Source organism: Oncorhynchus nerka, linkage group LG2, assembly GCF_034236695.1.
Source record: "Oncorhynchus nerka isolate Pitt River linkage group LG2, Oner_Uvic_2.0, whole genome shotgun sequence".
Lineage (NCBI taxonomy): Eukaryota > Metazoa > Chordata > Actinopteri > Salmoniformes > Salmonidae > Oncorhynchus > Oncorhynchus nerka.
The window spans coordinates 73,010,137-73,036,068 of NC_088397.1; the positions used below are offsets into that span (position 1 = coordinate 73,010,137).

At 42.6% G+C, this 25,932-nt stretch overlaps 1 pseudogene; it reads right to left on the reverse strand.

Annotated features, from left to right (window-relative positions):
• Positions 1 to 8,110: 8,110 nt before the first annotated feature.
• LOC115141927 (arginine-glutamic acid dipeptide repeats protein-like) lies at positions 8,111 to 25,656 on the reverse strand (annotated as a pseudogene).
• Between the last annotated feature and the right edge of the window lie 276 nt (positions 25,657 to 25,932).

Below are 25,932 nucleotides of genomic sequence, written 5' to 3' on the forward strand. Positions count from 1 at the left end.
TAATTTGGTCTCTCCCTACAAGATTGGACTGTTGTAGGCTAGCGTCATATACACTTGTTTGCTTTTCTGGAGGGTTCTTCAGACAACTACCTCAAGACACGCTACTGTAGTCTGCATGGAACAGAAAAGTGGAAGGATCTTGAACGTGTTGTTGATTATTACCTGATCATCACCTTATGTAATTGTTTTAAATTAGGCTAATGGTCAATTATTTACTAAAGCATGTGATTTTTCCTTCACATGGTTCTTGTTTTATATGATATTGTTTTATATGATGTAAAATGTTTTTTGCTTAAAACATGTACCAAATTCAAACATTTTCTTTAGGGTAGGCAAACTAGAATTTGGGTTGTAGGTTCTTTGGATAAGACAATGACATCATGGTATTTGCATGTCCTTGAAGGATAACCATCACATAAGAATGCCTACAGTAATCAGCACACATGTGTTGCTCTTGTGTCAAATTCACACAGACACATTTATTACCTTCAATTAGCAGACACAGCTCTATTATAGTACTGTACCTCATATGTCAAGCTATGTACATTCAGTGCCTCAAGTAACACTTCATATTGCCAAACATGTCTATATAATAATGCTTTGTTCATGAAGACACCAACCCAAACTATGTACCATATTACCTTGTCTACACACCAACTCATCCTCTTTTTATCAAATCAAATGTATTAGTCATATGTGCCGAATACAACAGGTGTAGACCTTACAGTGAAATGCTTACTACAAGTCCCTAACCAACAATGCAGTTTAAAAAAAAGATGGATAAGAATAACAAATAAAAGTAATTAAAGAGCAGCAGTAAAATAACAATAGCGAGACTATATACAGGGGGGTACCAGTACAGTCAATGTACATGTAGGCAGAGTTATTAAAGTGACTATGCATAGATGATAACAACAGAGTAGCAGCGGTGTAAAAGGGGGGGGGACAATGCAAATAGTCTGGGAAGCCATTTGATTAGGTGTTCAGGAGTCTTTTTGGCTTGGGGTTAGAAGCTGTTTAGAAGCCTCTTGGACCGGTACCGCTTGCCGTGCGGTAGCAGAGAAAACAGTCTATGACTAGGGTGGCTGGAGTCTTTGACAATTTTTAGTGCCTTCCTCTTACACCACCTGGTATAGAGGTCCTGGATGGCAGGAAGCTCAGCCCCAGTGATGTACTGGGCCGTTCGCATTACCCTCTGTAGTGCCAAGCGGTCGGACGCCGAGCAGGCAGTGATGCCACCAGTCAGGATATTCTTGATGGTGCAGCTGTATAACCTTTTGAGGATATGAGGACCCATGCCAAATCTTTTTAGTCTCCTGAGCGGGAATAGGTTTTGACGTGCCCTCTTCACGACTGTCTTGGTGTGCTTGGACCATGTTAGTTTGTTGGTGATGTGGACACCAAAGAACTTGAAGCTCTCAACCTGCTCCACTGAAGCACCGTTGATGAGAATGGCTTATATTTATGGCACTGAAATGTTACAAGTGTGGAAGGGCGCCCAGACCATGGCCCGCGCAGGGCCCTACATGTGACCAGCAGCCAGAATCACTGCTACAGGTCTATTTATAACATGGGTAATGGCCAGGCCCCACTCTGACTCTGCCACACCACTGGCAGGAACACGCTCACACACAGCATGTAACTGCTACAGGTCTATTTATAACATGGGTAATGGCCAGGCCCCACTCTGACTCTGCCACACCACTGGCAGGAACACGCACACACACAGCATGTAACTGCTACAGGTCTATTTATAACATGGGTAATGGCCAGGCCCCACTCTGACTCTGCCACACCACTGGCAGGAACACGCTCACACACAGCATGTAACTGCTACAGGTCTATTTATAACATGGGTAATGGCCAGGCCCCACTCTGACTCTGCCACACACTGGCAGGAACACCCCACTCTGCACACACAGGAACAGCATGTAACTGCTACAGGTCTATTTATAACATGGGTAATGGCCAGGCCCCACTCTGACTCTGCCACACCACTGGCAGGAACACGCTCACACACAGCATGTAACTGCTGCAGGACAGTCTGGACCTGGAGACTTTACACTCGTGCCGCAGGTAGGAGTCCGTTCTTGCTGAATAGACACTACACATTAGCATGGAACACCTACATCACACATACTAGAGCCTAAAATACAGTTCCCATACTAACTGAATGGTAGAGGTGCGGGCCTACTTATGGACTGGTGTTGTGCTTATGACAAATGCTTCCACTAGCTTAAAAGGCATCACAGTGCACACAATGCACAGAACATTTGAACACTGACAGCCCATTTTACTTACATTGCAAAAATAATTATGGAGGACACTGTGTTCTTGGGGACCTTCAATGCTGCAGAATTCTTTTGGTGCCCTTCCCCAGATCTGTGCCTCAACACAATCCTGTCTCGGAGCTCTACGGACAATTCCTTTGACCTTGACCTCTGACATACACTGTCAACTGTGAGACCACTTAGACAGGTATGTGCCTTTATAAATCATGTCCAATCAATTGAATTTACCACAGGTGGACTCCAAGTTATAGAAACATCTTAAGGATGATCAATGGAAACAAGATGCACCTGAGCTCAAAACCTGTTTTCGTTTTGTCATTATGGGGTATTGTGTGTCGATTGATGTGGGGAAACATTTAATTTAATTCATTTTAGAATAAGGCTGTAACGTAACAAAATGTGGAAAAAGTGAAGGGGTCTGAATACTGTATTGTACAGTCCAGGTGTGTAAAGCTCTTAGAGACTTACCCAGAAAGATTCACAGCTCTAATCACTGCCAAGGGTGATTCTAACATGTGTTGACCAAGGGTTCACCAAGGACGATTCTAACATGGGTTGAATACTTATGTAATCAAGATATTTTAGTGTTTCATTTTTCATGTATTGTTTTTTTTTACAAATGTTAGAATTTTTCTTCCATTTTGTGTAGATCGTTGACAAAAAAATTCTGAATCCATTTGAATCCCACCTTTTATCAACAACATGTGGAAAAGTCAAGGTGTTGTAAATACTTTCTGAAGGCACTGTATTTAGGGTTCAGAATATTAGGGATCAATGAAAGAAAGCCATATAAATACACGCATATCCATCTCCTTTTCAGCACCAATTGGTGGTTAAAAAAAATACTCTGATCTTGTATATTTATTTAGGGCTAGGAAAGTATTTATGAATAATAATAAAAACAGGCTTTCTCACTAAATATATTGGTGAATCAAAAAATACAGTGGTTTGATTAATCCTGATAATTGCCATATTCAATTGTTCAACTCATTAAATATTGGAAGGTGAGAAAAGAGAACAATAGTCCTACAAAACAGTAGTCCTATAAATCTTCCCGAATAATCCCTCTTCCTCACTAATCATGGAACTGTGATGACAACGGTCCAGGCATGGTGAAACGTGCGCCAGGTTTAAACTGCTAGTATGGTCTGAATTCCATTATGATTCAAATAGGCTACACGTCCCAAATGATTGCACAACTTGTAATACGTTAGCCTAATATGATCCAATATTGCTAGCGATCCTCAGGAACAACCACAAGAACGTGACAGGTGAAAGAATGGTAAACTAACAATTTAATGAAATTATGCGAAATGTAAGGAAATAAATTCTAAAGTTAGTGACACATATAAATGTATGTGCGATACAAATAGAAAAAAATACAGTGAAAAGTTTGCTCATATAATTAAAACATTCTAGAAATAAAAAACCAACTCAGGTAGGTTTGATGCCATACTGTCTTTTGCGCATGGTTATAGAAGCCTACAGATTGGGTCTCCAAATTTCATCCCAAATTATAAGGCCAGTATTACATAAACTTCACTGTGGAAAAAGGTGATATGGTGATATGCTTCAATTTGCTGCCAAATGACTGGTTTCACATTTGTCTACAGCGATCATATGGTAAAATAGATTTAAAGCAATTGTCATCTATAATTACAATCCCCTTATCCAAATGGTTTACTCATTTACCTAGGCTCTTATCAATAGCTCTTATCCAGTTGTAAATTACAGTGCATGGAGAATGGTGTTATTTCTATCAGAAAAAAATTAAGTAGATGTTCCACTTGGAACCGACAGGTTGCTCGACCTTATTCATTGTGCGCTAAAGTGGTGGAATTATGAGGGAACTAAATCCAAGTCGGAATATGGCATATCTGTAGACACACCTCTGCCACATCTTCATTTCTTTGATCTCCATCCCCAACAAGTAGAGGGTGAATAGCATGCTATTCTCATGGTTAAATTCAAGGTCAGAATATGCATAGAGAGAAACGTGCATAAATAGCATATTACGTTCCATTTACACACACTTAACTTGGGTTGGAATCCCCATTAGTGTTTATAGTAAGCAGAGCATGTTTTGATATTGTAGATAGGTGGAAGGTTACAGTAGTGTGGCTGCCCAACTCTGATCACATGACCAGTTTTCCAGGAGAGACTGCTGAGCAGATCACAGAGGAGATCTCAAGGAACCAGGATGTAAGAAATGATCTGGGTTCAGTTCCAGAATCTTCTAGCAACAGGTGCATAGCTAACAGGGACCCCTCTGGAGCCTGTGATGTTTTATATCCTTTTATATCAAAGGATTCGATGGAGAGCAGTCAAGAGAAGGTGGCACTGGTATATTAAATGCCATCTCAACACCCCTCACCCTACAGTCTGTGCCACTGCCACCCCAGGACCTGTACCCAGGACAGAATGTCACCCAGGAGCAGCTGGTCTGCCACACCGAAACAGCTATATTATGCAAGAGGGACGCCATAAAAGTGCCAAGGGGAGAGAAAGAGCGCTGGTTTGTGACCGTGAACGAGTCCAGCGCTCATTGGTTTCTTTATCCATTTTTTATTGTATTTATTATTTTCTTATGTATAAAAATTGCATATAGATAAGTTGACACTGTATATCTTCAACAACACATGTATAATTGTAGCCAGGATGCCAGTATGTTTCTGCTCTTGCCAACTCCTGCCATGCAAGGATAAACAGAACTGGGACCAGGCTAGTATAATTGTGGGACAGATTCAAAATACTGTAAATAACTCTCTCTGAACTATTGTTCAGCTCTGCTGGCAAATGTGAGTACCATATCTGCCATCCAGTACCTTTGATGCTATGTGGTGAAGAGTAGGGAAGCTGAAGACCTGAATGATTCAACTGAGGACGAGGCCTGATATGTAGCTATTGCTTCTAGGGGAACGTTTCCAGATATTTTCACTTGGGACCATAGCAGTGTCATCAACAGTTTCATACAACAAAGTAACACTAACAAACATTTATATCTCAATCACAGTAGTAATTTCCATATCATAACATAGTGTTTACTGGCAGTACAGTAGTAGTAACATTCATAAGTATTCTAATCCACATGGGGTGGTTTTCCGGATACAGATTAAGCCTAGTCCTGGACTAAAAAGCAAGTTTAATGGAGAATCTCCACTGAAAGTGCTTTTTAGTCCAGGACTAGGCTTAATCTGTATCTGGGACACCGGCCCCTAATGTTTTACTCAACGGGAAGCTTGACGGGAAGCTCGTCAACGGAAAGCTGGTTAATTATATACGTTTTGACAGTGAGATATGTTCTAATTTAGTGATCATATGTTCAGTGTGCAAACATTTCTCAGACTGCATTAAACACACCTACATAGCAGGGCTAACATTTTTCTGCGAGGACCATAGAGACAATTAGACTGTACAGTATGTCGATGTCACTTTACAGCAACATGGTAAGCATGACTATGTGGTGCCTTCATGTGTGTAAAACAGAGTATTTGGATCATGTAAAATGCATTTGTTGTGATTTAATTCAGTCAGCATTTCAGTTATATAGTTTTATCAAGAACATTTGGAAGGCAACCAGAGAGCCTGTTTTTGATAAATGTGCAAAGTAAAATCAATGCCATTTGTATGTAGAAAGTCTATGTGGAGAAAATGTATTTGTCAGGGTTAAGTGTAAGTCAAAGATGTCAGTCAATCAGGTAGGTTTATGTTAATGCTTGGAGAGAAGCCAAGCCATGTCTTTGCTTTGTCATGCATGCAAATGGCAAAAAAACATTCTGTGCTTGTAAAAGGGATTTGAAAAAATATGTGAATGTACATGGTCAACAAACATAGTGTAGGCCACTTCTATGCAAAGATCATATCAAATAGACTATATATACAGAAGTATGTGGACACCCCTTCAAATTTATGGATTCGGCTATTTCAGCCACACCCGTTGCTGACAGATGTATAAAATCGAGCACAGTCATGCAATCTCCATAGACAAACATTGGCAGTAGAATAGCCTTACTGAAGTGCTCAGTGACTTTCAACGTGGCACCATCATAGGATGCCATCTTTTGAACAAGTCAGTTGGTCAAATTCTGCCCTCCTAGAGCTACCCTGGTCAACTGTAGTGAAGGAAAATCTTAACGCTATAGCATATAATGGCATTCTAGACTCTGTGTAGATTCTGTGCTTCCAACTTTGTGGCAAAAGTTTGGGGAAGGCCCTTTCCTGTTTCAGCATGACAATGGCCCCGTGCACAAAGAGAGAACCATACAGAAATGGTTTGTCGAGATCGGTGTAAAATAATTTCACTGGCCTGCACAGAGCCCTGACCTCAACCCCGTCGAACACATTTGGGATGAATTGGAACGCAGACTGTGAGCCAGGTCTGATCGCCCAACATCAGTGCCCGACCTCACTACTGCTGTTGGCTAAATGGAGGCAAGGCTCCGCAGTAATGTTCCAGCATCTTGTGGAAAGCCTTCCCAGAAGAGTGGAGCCTGTTATAGCAGCAAAGGGGAGACCAAGTCATTAATGGCCATAAGTTTGTAATGAGATGTTTAACGAGCAGTTGTCCACATATTTCTGGTCATGTTATGTATATTGTACATGTCATGACTTGCATGACGGACTGTATTTCCAAAGCGTTACTTTGAGTGAAGAGAAAAACATTGGAGGAAGAGTCCAATTGAAAGAATTGATACAATTTGATATATGCATGTTGTCGTGTAATTAATTAATTAATTATCTAAATTATGGTCAGCCCAAACAAATCATTCAGCTGTAGTAAATTACCATAAGATCTCAATGACATTTCCACCAAGGGCTGTCATTTACAAAACATAATATCATATTGTGCACTCATTAAAGTAACAATGTATTTCATCATTATTCTGCATGATTATTAAAGGCTGATGTTAACATGGTCTATGCAAGGCTCTGAATGGTTTTATCAGCAGTGGAAAGAAAGGACAAATAATATCTGCCATATTTGACAAATGTGAAATCAATATCAAGAGCAACACTACCACTTTTCACCTTAGACAAGTTTAATGAACCTCTATAATATACAGTATGGTGTTGTGTGTAAATTGATTGAATAACTTCAAGAAGCTATTTGTCATTGTTAAGCAATTCAACTTAGCATACATCTCTTTGACTCCATTTATTATTGCACAGGTCTGAATGTGGGGTCTACAGTCCCATATGCTCGGGACTAGGGACTCTATCAATCAGATCCACTTTAGCTGACACCCGCAGAGCGATTGTTTTGGCGGTGTCAGAGATTGAACTGTGTTAGAGCTGTCAAATCCACAAGTGGCTCCTGGAATTATACCTTTGCCATTGGAAAATGAACAAAGTTGCATTAAGAGAAATCCCATGCAGCCTTGTTTACAAGTTCGAACACTGGAATGTGAGAACACTGGAATGTGAGAACACTGGAATGTAAGAACACTGGAATGTAAGAACACTGGAATGTAAGAACACTGGAATGTAAGAACACTGGAATGTGAGAACACTGGAATGTAATCTACACCTCGATTAGGCTGATAGAATCCCTCATTATTTTGTTTAATGATCTTAAATTTGAGCGTCATTATTTCTTTATAGCCTTCACTTTCTCGTTCAAAAGTGATCCTACTGAAACAACCATTTTACTAAGGAAAGGTGAGGATTGCCCCCTATTGGCCTATTACTGTTACCACATAAACAATTCCCCAAAAGTTCCATCCATCCATCCATACATACATCCATACATACATACATACATCCATCCATCCATACATACATACATACAAACATACAAAGGGTATAGTTTGAACAATACATTCTATCATGTTATTGCAGTTATTTATTCAAATAAATATGCAATGCATACACTTTGTTTTCCATATTATTTCACATAAATATTCAAACAGGGTTTGTCCATGGTAGAGATGCCAAGGTTGAAATGCTTTTTCTGTTTTGTCTAACCAAAACAATATTACTATCTGGATCCACTGTTCTAAACACTGTTTTATGTCAGGGGTGACAATAGTGATACTCCAATTTATAATTGTCTGTGTTAACTCACTTTGCTTTATAACGCTATATATTCTGTGTGTGTATAGCTAAATAATTTAACTTTATTGTGCCAGCTTGCAAGTCAAGAATTCACTAATATTCATAATAATCATAGTTAATAATATAGAATATTGAACATGTATTATTTACAATCTAAAAAATGTTACTGTATGTGTCAGGTTAAATTGTGAAAACATCTTGAAATATATAAAACTTTAGGATTTAGACAAATATTTAGCAGATATAGAATAAAATGTATCTACTATGCTTTTTAGTTGTCTAATCACACATTAGCAACGCTACTCTAAGTTCTGGTGAAAATCGAAGGGAAACAGTCATGCAAGGTTATTACAGTCAATCATCCAAACATCTAATATTAAATGTCATTCTGTACAAGGAGATCAGTCAGACTGTTTAGAAAGTAAAAGGATAGTCACCCCCTAATCAAAGTTTGTCAGATGTTTTCAGAACTTCAAAGGTGACCTATATTCCACACCATCTATTGTGTAGATCCTGCCCGCTATATTGCATTAGGAGAAATCTAAAAGCTATGAAATCCATATTAAGTGGAAAAATGTGTAACGTCTATAGACAAAAAATGGCATGGAACAGAAACTATGCTAATCTTTATAACAGACCATTATTGAGATATTAAATACTCTCAAACGTTCGATGATTTGGGAGTAAACTATCCCTTTAAGTGCTGAGCAAGAAACAAGTATTATGAGCCACAAAGATTCTTAACTCTCGATTACATTTAAACTAATAAAAAAAAATCAGTTGTCACATAATGTATTTCAAAAGTACACAGCATTACACAGCATTATCTCTTTATGCATTTCCATGGTGACTCACATCGTCAGGTGTCTCACGATGGCTTGTCACCTTCTTTCTTCAGACGGCTGTGGAGGAAAATAACATTAATAAACTAAACTCAGCAAAAAAAAGAAACATCTCTTTTTCAGGACCCTGTCTTTCAAAGATAATTTGTAAAAGTCCAAATAACTTCATAGATCTTCATTGTAAAGGGTTTAAACACTGTTTCTATGCTTGTTCAATGAGCCATAAACAATTAATGAACATGCACCTGTGGAACAGTCGTTAAGACACTAACAGCTTACAGATGGTAGACAATTAAGGTCACAGTTATGAAAACTTAGGACACTAAAGAGGCCTCTCTACTGACTCTGAAAAACACAGGCATGCTGAAAGGAGGCATGAGGACTGCAGATGTGGCCAGGGCAATAAATTGCAATGTCCATACTGTCAGACGAGGAGGAGATGCACTGCAGTACTTAATGCAGCTGGTGGCCACACCAGATACTGACTGTTACTTTTGATTTTGACCCTCCCTTTGATCAGGGACACATTATTCAATTTATGTTAGTCACATGTCTGTGGAACTTGTTCAGTTTGTCTGTTGTTGAATCTTATTATGTTCATACAACTATTTAAACATGTTAAGTTTGCAGTTGACAGTGAGAGGACGTTTCTTTTTTTGCTGAGTTTATTAATGTTAGTGCAATAGTTCATCAATAAACCAAGATCCCACATTTGTCTAGTGATTTATGATATAATATTAGCTCATCAATAATCAAGATCCAACTTTGTCTAGTGATTTCAATTTTTCAGTAAATGTATAAATGAAAGCACTGTTCAGGTAAACTGTTGTTGTCGTTATTGTTCGGAGTTGGTAATCACCTCACCTGTAGTAATCCTCCTGTCCGGGCAGAGGCCCCCCGTGTTGTAGGTGGTGGTGTCCATGTAGCCACTGCTGCTCCATGGCCAGCCTCTGCAACTCTGCTGACTGGGCGTGCATGGCCTGGAGCTGGTGGGCTGCAGACATCTGGGGGATGGGCCCCTGGAGCTCACGGGGGTACCCTGCTCCTGCAACAGCGGCATAGGCTGTATGGATGTTGATCAAGGGGCACAAAACATCAGAGTGAGTCTTAGTCACCTCACAATCACAGAAATATAGTCTGAATACAGTGAATTGGATGTGTGTGTATTCCCATATAGATAGTCAAGGTGAATGTTATTGTTCCTCACCAAACAGTGGGTGTCGCAACATGTCATGGTCGTGGGGCAGGTCATTGAGCAGAGGGTTGGGGATGGGGCCTCCAGGGAAGGGGAAGCGGGCCAGACGGGGCCCAGGAGCCAGGGGATCCAGAGGGTGGGGCCCATTACCTGGGTGACAGTAACACACATCTAATGAGGCAGGAGAACAAACAATATATAAATTAACACATTTCATAAACATCAGTTAATATTGGGCAGGGGGACAAACTATACTGGTAGGTAGACAGAGTAATACAGTGAGGAGAGTCAGTCTCATTTAATGTTGAGAGAAGAGGCTATCAAACAACATTAAATAAGAATATAAAATATATATATAATACAAATCAAATGTTCTTATTTTTAAAACAATAATCAATTTGTGCGTACAGTACACACACACACAGTACACACACACACACACAGTACACACACACACACAGTACACACACACACACACAGTACACACACACACAGTACACACACACACACAGTACACACATACACAGTACACACACACACAGTACACACACACAGTACACACACACACAGTACACACACACACACACACAGTACACACACACACAGTACACACACACACAGTACACACACACACAGTACACACACACACAGTACACACACACACACAGTACACACATACACAGTACACACACACACAGTACACACACACACAGTACACACACACACACAGTACACACACACACACAGTACACACACACACACAGTACACACACACACAGTACACACACACACAGTACACACACACACAGTACACACACACACAGTACACACACACACAGTACACACACACACAGTACACACACACACAGTACACACACACACAGTACACACACACACAGTACACACATACACAGTACACACACACACAGTACACACACACACAGTACACACACACACAGTACACACACACACACAGTACACACACACACAGTACACACACACACACAGTACACACACACACACACAGTACACACACACACACAGTACACACACACACAGTACACACACACACACAGTACACACACACACAGTACACACACACACAGTACACACACACACAGTACACACACACACAGTACACACACACACAGTACACACACACACAGTACACACATACACAGTACACACACACACAGTACACACACACACAGTACACACATACACAGTACACACACACACAGTACACACACACACAGTACACACACACACAGTACACACACACACAGTACACACACACACAGTACACACACACACAGTACACACATACACACACATACACAGTACACACACACACAGTACACACACACACAGTACACACACACACAGTACACACATACACAGTACACACACACACAGTACACACACACACAGTACACACACACAGTACACACATACACAGTACACACATACACAGTACACACACACACAGTACACACACACACAGTACACACAGTACACACACACACAGTACACACACACACAGTACACACACACACAGTACACACATACACAGTACACACACACACAGTACACACATACACACAGTACACACACACACAGTACACACACACACAGTACACACACACAGTACACACATACACAGTACACACATACACAGTACACACACACACAGTACACACACACACACAGTACACACACACACAGTACACACACACACAGTACACACACACACAGTACACACACACACAGTACACACACACACACAGTACACACACACACAGTACACACACACACAGTACACACACACACAGTACACACACACACAGTACACACACACACACAGTACACACACACACAGTACACACATACACAGTACACACACACACAGTACACACACACACACACATACACAGTACACACAGTACACACACACACAGTACACACACACACAGTACACACACACACAGTACACACACACACAGTACACACATACACAGTACACACACACACAGTACACACACACACAGTACACACACACACAGTACACACACACACAGTACACACATACACAGTACACACACACACAGTACACACATACACAGTACACACATACACAGTACACACACACACAGTACACACACACACAGTACACACACACACAGTACACACATACACAGTACACACACACACAGTACACACACACACAGTACACACATACACAGTACACACACACACAGTACACACACACACAGTACACACACACACAGTACACACACACACAGTACACACACACACAGTACACACACACACACAGTACACACACACACAGTACACACACACACAGTACACACATACACAGTACACACATACACAGTACACACATACACAGTACACACATATCCTGAAGATGAAACAAGACAGAATATAATTGAGTAGAAATGTCCTTACCCTCACCTTGGTTGAGTGGGTCCTGCTGATGTAGGTGCAGGTGTGAGTGGATGTGGGAGTGCTGGTGGTGATGCGGTGTGACGTTGAGCATCTGCAGCCTGGCGGCCGGGTCGTTAGCCACAGATGCCATCCTCTCAGCATGGAGCCTCTCAGCAGTCAGTCGCTCAGCGTAGCTTAGCTCTGGACGCATTTGGGGCCCGGCCAGGGCCAGTGCCTGCCTCTCCCTCTCCAGGTGGTTCTGCATGACCGGGTGGAAGTGGCCAAAGGGGTGGTGGGGCGGCCCAGCGATATGCGGCAGGGCCAAGGCTCCATGTCTGGCAAAGTGCTCCATGGGGTTGGCTGATGGATGCATGGTCTCCATCTCTGGGGGCTTGACCTCGAAGCCAGGCTTCATCCTCTCGCGGAGCTCCCTCTCCCGGAGGTTACGGAGCTCCCTCTCTCTCAGGCTGGGCTCGGCGGCGTACAGGCCAGGCATGTGGTATGCCAGCAGAGGGTCCCCGGGGGACAGAGACACGAAGAAGGGGTGGTTGCGATTGTTGGGGGACATGACGTGGGGTCGGGCGTACTCACTGAGGGTGCGCAGGGCAGGGGTGTCGGGGCCGATGTAAGGGGGCACAGCGGCCACACTGGTGGGGGGCTGCTCGAAGGAGGAGCGCATGTGGACCTGGCCGGACATTTGGACATCACTCATACGGCTGTCGTGGGACGAGCTGGACGCTCTCTGGAAGAAGAAGAGGCTCATTAAGGTGGTTCAAATTTGAAAGAAAACAATGTATAGAGTCCTACAGGTATCCAAAACATCCAACTGATAACATTGTTGTACTACTATATAATAATCAGTGGTGTAAAGTACTTAAGTAAAAAATATTTTAAAGTACTACTTTAGTCGTTTTTTGGGGTATCTGTACTTTACTATTTATATTTATGACTACTTTCCTTCACACAGTCAAAATAATGTACTTTTTACTCCATACATTTTCTTTGACAGCCAAAAGTACTCATTACATTTTGAATGCTTAGCAGGACAGGAAAATAGTCAAATTCACACACTTATCAACCGAACATCCCTGATCAGCCCTACTGCCTCTGATCTGGCAGACTCACTAAACACACAGATTATGTCTGAGTGTTGGATTATGTCTGAGTGTTGGAGTGTGCCCCTGGCTTTCCGTAAATTTCAAAAACAAGAAAATGGTGCCATTTGGTTTGCTTAAAATAAGGAATTTTAAATTATTTATACTTTTAATTTTACTTTTGATACTTAAGTATATTTTTGCAATTACATTTATTTTTGATACTTAAGTATATTTTAAACCAAATACTTTTAGACTTTTACTCAAGTAGAATTTTACTGGGTGACTTTTACTTGAGTAATTCTCTATTAAGGTATCTTTACTTTTCCTGAAGTATGACAGTTTGGTACTTTTTCCACCACTGGTAATAATATCATTGATAACATTGTTGTACTAGTATGTAATAATATCATTGATAACATTGCTGAGATACATAGACATCACGTCAGTTATGTCAAAGAAAAAAAAGGAACAGAGGGAATATTACTCACAGCATTTTTGTCTTCCTGCCTCTCTCGTTCCCTCTCCCTCTCTCTGTCCTTCTCCCTTTCTCGGGCATTGTGCTCAACCTCTCTCTTGGATCTCTCCACAGCCTCCTCTCTCTTCTTGGCCAGCTTGGATGAGGCAAGGGGAGTGAAGAACAGGTCTGTTCTGGAGCACGAGTTGTAGCCACGGTCCAGGTGTTTGAAAAATCTGAAATGAATCAAACAGCATATATAGCAATCACACAACAATATTGTTTGAGAACATATGTAATTCAGATGAACAACATCTGTTAACATTTGAGAAACACAATGGCCACAATTAACTCTGTAAAGGAGGCCCATCTTACAGAACTGCCTGGAGTGATGTCATGCAGTAAGTACCGTGCTGATTGGCTGGCATGACTGGCGACGTTGACAACCAAAGGTTCCGGTGAGGGACTTCTGGGTGGAGGGGGCGGACTCTCAAGCTCCTCACATTCATCCAATGGCTCCTCTTTAATCTGGACATGTGACCCTCCAATGCCAATGGGGTTTTCGGGCGAGGGGCGTAGAGAGGGGAAGGAGTGCTGGAGACTAGGGACTGGACCCATGGTAGAGGGAGAAGAGGCAGAGAGGACAGGGTGCAAGGCTGAGGGTGCAGAGCAGGAGGGCAGGGAGGAGTGGGGGTGGGAGTGGCTGCCTCTGCCAGGGAGGTTCTGCAGCTGCGTGAGCACGGGAGGCTGGGGTGGGACTCCCTGCTGCATGGGCAGGGATTGGGGCATGAGCTGGAGGGGGTGGAGGGGCACCGGGAGGGTGCTGGTTGGGCAGGGAGTTGAGGGGCTTCAGTGCCGGAGGAGGGGGCAGGTTGGACGGCATCTGCGGAAAGGGGGAGCAAGGGAAGAAGAGAGGTGTGGTGGCTGCTTGTGAGATGGAGGGATGGGTGTGGTTGGGGGTGGTTTGATTTGGGGCCCGGAGTTGAGGGGAGGGCCTGTGGGAAGGAGGGTTCCCTGGGAAAGTGAGGAGGGGGTCGCTGGGGGTGGGGGCACTGGGTCGGAGCACCATGGAGGGACAGGGGCTGGGTGGGAGGCAGAGAGCCAGGAGAAGGAAGAGGACCCTGGAATACAGGAGTTGGAGGATGGAAGGCCTGTCCCAGCGGAGGAGGGACAGGTGAGGGGCCAGCGAGAGGGTGAGAGGGGGGTAGGGGTCGGTTGTGTGGGGGACTTGTCTGGTAGCTAACTGACTGACCAGCCTGAGCAGAGGTGGCTGAAGGCTGGGGAGGCTCTGGGGAGGGGGTTGCCTGGGCCTGTACCTGGCCAGGCTCTGCAGAGGGAGAAGTACCCTGGGGAGGCAGGGATGTGTTTGAGCCTGCAACCCGTGGTGGAGGAACAATCTGTGGGGTCTGTGTTTCAGCAAGGGCAGCAGCAGGGGCACTGACGGTCTCTGCTGCTGCCTGGTGGGCACCCTGGAGCTGCTGGGCAGAGGAGTCGGAGTCACTCTCGTTGCCCTGGCGAGGGCTGGGGATGCTGGGGGAGGAGGAGCGGTTGTCCTGGTCAATGTCTTTGGTGTCGCTGCTGCCGTCATCCTGGGCACTGCGGCTGTCTGAGCAGCTCTCCTCCTCCACCTCACCCCTCTCTGCTTCAGCCTCTCCATCGCCCTCCGACCGGCACTCTGCCTGTTCACCCTGAGAGGAGGATGGAGACACAAGGTTAGAATTGTTGGTGAGGGGAGGTTCTCATCATGCTAATGTTACCCAAAAAGAGCCACTGGATAGATCTAGTTACACTTAACAATGTAGCTCAGAGCAGAATAACTAAAGAATAACTAAAGAACAACGAGTCAACAAAAGTGATACGTTTCTGAGAGCTGGTTTAGCTTATTTTGCTTCTCTCTGATCTTGCACCTTGTAGCTGTCATTGCTTTCCTCTTGTCTTACACTCTGTCTGACCTGCAGTGTCTTCGTCCTTTTAGTTGGTGTTCTCTCAGGCTCCTCTGGGTCCTGGGCTGCACTCTCCCTGGAACGTTTAGTACTCTTTGGTAGGGGCGCCTCTTCCTTTATCTTCTGTTAGATGGAAGGAATATAATTCACTTATTCAATTCAGTTCTACATGAATATACAACACAGTAAAAAGTATTTGGACAAAGGAGAAGCCTTGGTCTGAACGGCAGAAATACAACTAGATGTTATGATTGTATATGATATTTTGTTTACTTCAATTCACAAATGCGCCATTACTGTGCATTCAAATCTATTTCCCTAACTTCAAAAATAATATATGTGTGTGACTGTACCTTGCCAGGCTTCTTTGTGTTATCAGTCTTCTCTAAACAGGAGGTTCTGGATGCGTTGGAGGTGGAGCTAGCTCCACTGGGGGCGGGAGAGGGATGGCTACTGGACTGCAGGTCTTCACTGGTAGGAGAGCCGGTCAGCCTCTTGTGGCCACTTCTTAATGAAGACAACTGGAGAGAGATACAACTTAGAGGAAGTATTGAAAGATATTATAACAACAATTGAGAGAGAAAGATAATTATGATGGTGGTAGGGAAAGAGAGAGAGGGTGGTAGGGAAAGAGAGAGCGGAGTGTGGGTGGCAGGGAGGAAGGGTGGTATACACAAGATGGGGCTAAGATGGGCGGTTCCCAGGCTTACCGGTGTTCTGCTGCGTCGGGTCCTCATGCCGTGCTTCCCGTTGCCCTCCTCTTCCTCTTTGACAGGTTTGAACATGAAGGGAGGGTCAGCAGGCTTAGGGCCAGGCGGCAGGCGGCCATGTTTGTTGTAGTAGGTACGACAGGTGGTACACAGGAGGATGTTATCCCGGCCTCCGTGTTGCCAGTCCTTAGAGGCTGAAATTAAAGCATTGAATGGGATAAACTTTATTGATCACAAGAGGAGAAATTTGATTTGTCATCAACATAGGACAGAAACATACAGTACATCAGAATCCATTGAACTGAGCACCGGTGGCTGGTGGAGCAAGTATGATACATGACATCAATGCAAACCAATAGGATCAATGGGGGAAATAAAGAAACGGACAGAGTTAAGCGATACTCACTGGTTGTGGCACAGTGTCCACAGGTGCCTTGCTCGCTGTCTTCACTGTCCAGGTCATCCTCACTGGCTGAACTTATGTCCACTGCAGGAGAGAGAAGAGATCAGATTAAAGACTATACCCACTGCTATTCATTCAGACAAAGACTATACCCACTCCTATTGTGGAAATTGGGCAAGTTGAGGTGACTAAACTGCTTGGAGTTTAGTCATGGTCAAAACATACTGATACAACATTAGCTAAGATGGGGAGAAGTATGTCCAGGATAAGGCGCTGCTCTACCTTCTTAAAAGCACTGTCAACAAGGCAGGTCCTACAGGCCCTAGAATTGTCACACCTGGACAACTTAAGTCGTGTGGTCCGGTGCCACAAAAAAGGACTTAGGAAAGTTACAATTGGCTCAGAACAGGGCAGCACAGCTGGCCCTTGGATGTATACAGAGAGCTAATAATAATAATATGCATGTCAATCTCTCCTGGCTCAAAGTAGAGGAAAGATTGACTTCATCACTACTTGTATTTATGAGAGGTATTGACATGTGCAAAGCACCGAGCTGTCTGTTTAAACTACTAACACACAGCTCAGACACCCATGCATACCCCACAAGACATGCCACCAGATGTCTCTTCACAGTCCCCAAGTCCAGAACAGACTATGGGAGGCACACAGTACTACATAGAGCCATGACTACATGGAACTCTATTCCACATCAGGTAACTGATGCAAGCAGTAGAATCAGATTTTAAAAAATAGATAAAAAATACACCTTATGGAACAGTGGGACTGTGAAGCAACACAAACAAAGGCACAGACACATGCATACACACATATGACAACATCCGCACTATACACACACGTATACATTGATTTTGTGTTGTAGATACAGTGGGGAGAACAAGTATTTGATACACTGCCGATTTTGCAGGTTTTCCTACTTACAAAGCATGTAGAGGTCTGTAATTTGTTATCATAGGTACACTTCAACTGTGAGAGACGGAATCTAAAACAAAAATTCAGATAATCACATTGTATGATTTTTAAGTAATTAATTTGCATTTTATTGCATGACATAACATGCTTTTGTAAGTAGGAAAACCTGCCAAATCAGCAGTGTTTCAAATACTTGTTCTCCCCACAGTATATTTAATTTTAATTTGATTTGTTTTACCTTTATTTAACTAGGCAAGTCAGTTAAGAACAAATTCTTATTTTCAATGACGGCCTAGGAAAGGTGGGTTAACTGCCTGTTCAGGGGCAGAACGACAGATGTGTACCTTGTCAGCTCGGGGATATGAACTTGCAACCTTTCGGTTACTAGTCCAACGCTCTAACACTACCAAATGTACACTAATGACCAAATGTATGTGGACATCTGCTCGTCAAACATCTCATTCCAAAATCATCGGCAATAATATGGAGTTGGTCCTCCCTTTGCTGCTATAACAGCTTCCACACTTCTGGAAACGCTTTCCACTAGATGTTTGAACATTGCTGCAAGGACTTGCTTCCATTCAACCACAAGATCATTGGTGAGGTCAGGCACTGATGTTGGGCGATTAGGCCTGGCTCGCAGATGGCGCTCCAATTCATCCCAAAGGTGTTCGATGGGGTTGAGGTCAGGGCTCTGTGCAGGCCAGTCAAGTTCTTCCACACTGATCTCGACAAACCATTTCTGTATGGACCTCGCTTTGTGCACGGGGGAATTGTCAAGTTGAAACAGGAAAGGGCCTTCCCAAAACTGTTGCCACAAAGTTAGAAGCACAGAATCGACAAGAATGTCATTGTATGCTGTAGCGTTAAAGGGCCTAGCCCGAAACACGAAAACAGTCCCAGACCATTATTATTCCTCCTCCAAACTTTACAGTTGGCACTATGCATTGGGGTAGGTAGCGTTCTCCTGGCATCCGCCAAACTCAGATTTGTCCGTCGGACTGCCAGATGGTGAAGCGTGATTCATCACTCCAGAGAACGCATTTCCACTGCTCCAGAGTCCAATGGCGGCAAGCTTTACACCATTCCAGCCGATGCTTGGCATTGCACATGGTGATCATGGGCGTGTGTGTGGCTGCTCGGCCAATGGAAACCCATTTCATGAAGCTCCCAACGATCAGTTCTTGTGCTAACATTGCTTCCAGAGGCAGTTTGGGACTCGGTAGTGAGTGTTGCAACCAAGGACAGAAAATCTTTTCACGCGCTTCAGCACTCAGCGGTCCCATTCTGTGAGCTTGCGTGGCCTACCACTTCCCTGCTAACACGTTGTTACTCCTAGATGTTTCCACTTCATAATAACAGCACTTACAGTTGACCAGGGTAGCTCTAGGAGGGCAGAATTTGACCAACTGACTTGTTCAAAAGGTGGCATCCTATGACGGTGCCACGTTGAAAGTCACTGAGCTCTTCACTAAGGCCATTCTACTGCCAATGTTTGTCTATGGCGATTGCATGGTTGTGTGCTCGATTTTATACACCTGTCAGCAACAGGTGTGGCTGAAATAACCGAATCGACTCATTTGAAGGGGTGTCCACACACTTTTGTATACATAGTCTATATCTTTGTTAGAAAGAATACAATATTTTCCTTGACTGGGTGATGATGAATGTAAAAACGGCTCCACTTACCCCACTATCCCCTACCAGTCCTAATCTGTGTCCAGGAACCCGGCCATAAAATAAGATAAATCTTAGAGGAATTGAAAAACCCCGGCACTCACTGGATTGGGACTGAGAAGGGGTGTTCACAGTGGCAGCGGTGGCGCGAGTCTTGGCCTTGCGTGAGGACGGCTGTCTACGGTGCTGACGGTACGGCCGCGTGCCTGTAGCCTCAGGCGTCTTCTTCCAGTGATAGTAGAATGTGATCAACTCCCCCTGCCAACAACACAACACGTGATTTAAGAAGAGGGCACAGTGTGCAGATTCCAATGAAGATACAGATAAAGATATTGAATGTGTTGCTGGAGTGTGTTACAGGTTTTGGTTTTTCCAATTATGTTTTGAGGATGGACTTTAGCACGTATAGCACGTTGGCACGTAGGGCGCGCCAAATGATGTCACATCGTTAGTGTCGTGTCTCTGACTTGTCATTAAATGTGAAGACTGTTTTTTTGTCAAATCAATTCTCTGTAATTATTATTACGTGATTAAACTAATAATGTAAATTTAATTAACTAGGAAGTCAGGGCACCACAGAAAATTTTCAGATTACTACATTTGAATTTTCCAAATATAACTCTTCAAATTTTAATATCTGATCAATTATTCTTCTATTAATTAATTATTATTATTACCTTCCGTCAGTCTCATCTGAACGTCGTAAAATTCTTGGTTATCTGCACAAACCCAGACTCTACTATGAATCATCCATACACAAATTGGCTCAATTATTTATTTACTAACTAATTAAACAATATACATATTAAAGAATATACAATACATAATAACATTATACAGTAAATACCATCCCTAGTGGACTAAACACAAACAGTTTGGTTATAACACGATAGATTCAGAGAGAAGAGAAGGGGGTTTTGGAAGGAAGACTAAGGAACATTGGTCTCTATCAGACCTGGAAAGCTATTCTCACATAAATACATATGCCGCTAATGAGAGCCCATTTGGAAAAGCAATGAACTGTATTTAACGTGAAGCTGGCTTCGATAGTTGAGCTGGTGATGTGAGGCTCTGGTTTGCCCAGTCGATGTCGCCCTCGTCCTTTGTGGAGTCTTCCGGATCATCGTGTGACAGGTTCACGTGGTCTGAGAGGTTCATCTCATTCTGGAGATGCTTCCTCGTCGTTCAGTGTTCTCATACTAGATTTGCGCATATATTCAGCTGCAGTCTGATATATGCTAGTTTAGTATGCACTTCTTCTTTAGGTGATCAATAGTTCAGAGTTCATATCATTTCACGTGTGGAGCAAGCTCTCACGTTTCCTGGCCTGTAGAGTTGAAATTAGCCCTTTTCAATGTGAAGTCCTCCCGTTATTTGGAAGTGAGTTGGCTTTTCGTCACAGAGGCTTTTATTCAAGAGTTGAAAAGGGGTTGGTTCATCATTTCCAACCAATGTCTATTCACTTCGGCGTGGCTACTGACTTACTTCAACTTTACATGGGAGGCCAATTCTCTCATTTTAAAGGTTAACATCACATCCTTTCGCAAATAGTTTCATCTTACTCATTCATTTTATACAAGAATTAGATGCAGAAGGTATCGGAAGGTATTTCACCTATGCTGGCCCAGGTGATATTTAAGAGTGGCTGGCCCAGTGGTCTTGAGAGATGTGGAGGGTCAACACCTTTTAGTTGGCTCTCCCTATTTGATTTCTGGAAAAACATTCCTTTTTCTGATCTTCCATGTTTTCGTCTTGCTCCACAGTTTCGGTTTGCTTCCTGTCTTTAAATTTGGTATGGATTTTTATTTTCTTTGTCTCTTCTTGGGCAAAATTTAGTGGACACTCGTGGTGGGTGGCTTTTAGGTTCCAGTTGTTGTTGCTTGTCAACTTTTAGTGGACACCCCCATGAGTGTCTTTCAGAACCCCTCCTGGTTGTTGTCAGTGACTCTTTGTTAGTTCCCCATTCTGTTTGAGTAAAATTATTTGGTTCTTGCTGGGGAACGTAACAAGTATATCAGCAAGTACATCAAATAAGAAGGAACCACTGACTGCATTGCAAACAGTTAGGTCTGGTGATTGTGTGTATATTTATGTCCAGTTATATGTCTGTTATGTATAGACAGACATAAGACACAGTATGAGAGTAAAATATATTACACCAGGTGTTTTCATTTACCGTTTTCTTGTTGGGCAGCAGCTCTTTGCGAATCCTGAAGAAATTCTTGCCGTACTGTCTCAAACCTTTGATGAACCGCTTCTGTTGATTGTAAAGAGATTGTGGGTGAAATAAAAACAGTCAACAATATACCATGCAGTGTAAACGTGTTTCATATTGTTTCACTATTGTCTATGTTACACAATGGCCAAAATACATATTGGAGTAACCCGATGTAACCACAGAGCAGCCCTAACAACACATAGGGCCCTATTCTGTCTTGAGCGATTAACTAAAATATCTGAGAAAATCTCACGTTGAACTCAATGAATGATTTATGCAAAAGTCAGTTACAATGCTCATCTCAATTATAAATCGGGCCCAAGTGCCTAAAATGAAACATTGTCTTTGGACCTGAAGTAAGCATGGTGCAAGGCTGCTTTACCACATCATCCTCGGACCAACATTTCTCAATGAGTTTGGGCACAGGTTTCTTCACTAGGCGCTGGAGAGCTTTAGCTGCGTCGTAACGGCTGGCGTGTAACTGTAGAGGGAGGGAGACAATCAAAGATCTACTGAGAAGGGTTCAAGATCTTATTTGTAACAATATATTGTTTTTGCAATTGTACACTATATTTTTTTATAAAAACATTTCTCTACAATGTTTAAAAAACAAAAACAAAAAACTATTACATTTAAGTGGAAAAAATAATAAATGAGAACGTGAAAATGAAATGATCTCATTGTTCTATTTCATATTCCAATTTAAATGCAGAAAAGTATTCCTGCCCACCATGTTTAAAGCGTTGAGTGTGGTGTCGTCACGAGAGGCCGCCAAACACCCGTCCTCTGTGGATCCTCCGTCACACATCCCTGCAAACGCTGCCATGCTCCTTCAATCAGGAAGAGACATGGAAGATAAATCAATCCTGCTGTGCAGTCAGTCACAGGATGACAAGCATGACAAACATTGTGCACTACAGTCGCCTACAGAAGTGTTTTTAAATGACATTATCTTTAACAATAATGACCTGACAGGCTAGCTAGAAGAACTCTGATAGGACAAGTCTTTATACTAAATGACAACTAAAAACCAGCAGCAGTCAAACTGAAACAATTATGTTCTACACACTACTTAATGATCATAATAATGCACTTCACTCTTACTCGCAACACCAGTGTTATGCAAGGCTGACAGACATCAGGTTTGTTATGAATCCCATCCGTTTTTAAATCTGTCAGGGTTGCACCATTCATCACACAAGAGATACACTACGAGTGTAGCCTGGTCCCAGATCTGTTTGTGCTGTATACCCAACAACAACCACAGGAGTTGGCTATACAGCACAAACAGATCTGGGACCAGTCTAATATGAGTGTTGCTGAGTCGACACGAACCTGGCAGCTCTGAGGTACATGAGGAGGTCACAATCATTGACCCCTGGCATCCACACCAGCTCTTCATTCTCTGTCTGAGTCTGAACACCAAACACAGGGCGTGGTTGCAGCTCAGGGAGCTTAGCCTGCATACACACAAATAATACAGACAGATAAAGACCATGTTTGTCTCACTGTCACAGACAGTTGATTACAGTGATATGAGATATGCACCATGTATTTCACAAATACATACAAATATATGTCAGGTTATGACAGCGAGATAGTTTATGACATACTCTATGTATCACGAGGCTCTCAAATTTTGCAACACTAAACCAATGGAGATTGCTATATGGTAAGTTCTCCAATGGGCAATACATTAGAGAGGGACAGCCTGCTTAAAGGGGGTTAATGGACTATTACCTGATGACTTGATCCCACTCTGATCTCCCCCTGCGTGCTGTTCAGGCTCCTGGAAATAAGGCTAATTCAGTTATAACATATAACAGTTAGATATTACATTGTTATATTGTTATTGTGCATAGTATCCTCTGTTATATTTACAACTGATTTGAACAGAAAAACTAAAATCAAGAAACATTTTATTAGAGAATCATTGAAAATGAAAAGGCGTAAAGCTCGCTCACCATTAAAAACTCATTGTTTTATTCAAGTCACATGTTGATAAAATGTCACTATCAATTGTAGTATCAATCAAGTGAACAGTGTAATTGTAGGTAGGTAGCCCAGCAGCTAAGGAATTGGAGCATTAGCAGAAAGCTTGACTGTTTGAATCCCGAGCCGAGCGCTAGAAATAAAGAGGGGATTTGATCTGACAACTGAAGGGCTGCTGGGTTCACATCTTAACAATCCCCTACCGTTGGGCCTTTGAGCAGGGCCCTTAACCCCACAACATGCTCTTCATCCAGGGGCGCTGCACTGTAGCTTGACCCTGTGCTCCTCTCAAATGTGTGTGATGTGTGCTATCAAATTTCTGTTGTTTGCTGTAACATATGGACAGTTAAATTGTATTGCATTGTAATGTTTATAACCATATAGCAATGTTAATGTTCTGTTCTAAAACAGAAAAAAACTAGTGCTAGATACATCCCTTTTTCTGACATACTAGTGCATGCAACATGCAAAGGAATTAAACATATTTAACACAAATCACAAGGCAAATAGGCTATGAGCCTAACAAAATCTTAATCCCTAATCCTAGTCTAAATATTTCATATTACTGGGTTAATCTTGCATTTCAATTGGACAGCTGTTTCCTTTAATCCCGCCCATCCATCAGTGAAAGCCAATCTGAATGCGGCTATTACGTTCCCTCCAAACATTACATAAACGAGTGCTGTCTCCAGCCACTTGCAATGCTTATCACACTTGCCTTTTTACAAAATAAGCATAGCCTGAAGCGTGTTGCTTTGAAGCTTATAATAACGCATACTTTACATTTAAAATAAGCATCCTCACATCGTCATTGTCTATTTACGTGGCCCGACAGTCTCGCAAAATGGAGTATTGACATAAGTCTTTCCCGGGAGCCGAAGTGAAAATCGACAGAAACCACAAATCTGTGACAGCTGAATTGACACAGATGACAGTAATCCACAATGCACCACGTGATCAATTAAATATATCTAGATACTGAAATATTTTATCCGTACGATAGATTGCTAGCTTTAGCTACATGGATCCAGCTAACGCCATCGCGACCATTGCAATTCCAAGTATGTCATAAAAATGGCAAGGTAAACACAGAAATTTAAAATATTCGCGTCTAAAACAATGTAAAAATGTACGAGGCAACGCCATTACCTTCTCGGACTGAACAGGTCGTCCATGTCGGAGGCTCTTAGTGTCGTTTTTAGGTTGACACTGCCAGCGTAGTGGTCGATACAAACTATGCTATTCCATACTACTCAAAATGGAGGCTAAGATACGTTTTTTTTTCTCCCTAGCACTAAACTGTTCAGTGACCTCAGCCCCACGTTCAGCATTAAAAGTTCCGCTCTCCGTAGATATAACGGAGCATGTGCCGCGGTCGCTAATAGGATAATCTACTGTAGTGTCTACAGAGCCATGCCCCAGAGAGCATCGATACCAAAATATAGAACCGCTTCGAACGCAGACATTATTCAGAGCGCCAGAAAAACTGTAGAGGGCGAGAATACTGAACAGGTTCACACCTGGATACATTATCCAGCCCAGACTAATATTCCAGGAACACATATTTTAATAATAAATGATAGAACAATGGCAGAATAGTCACACCGGTCACCCTTATAATACATATATATATGCTTGACAATCAAAAAAATGTACACATCTTGCAAAAAAGTAATGA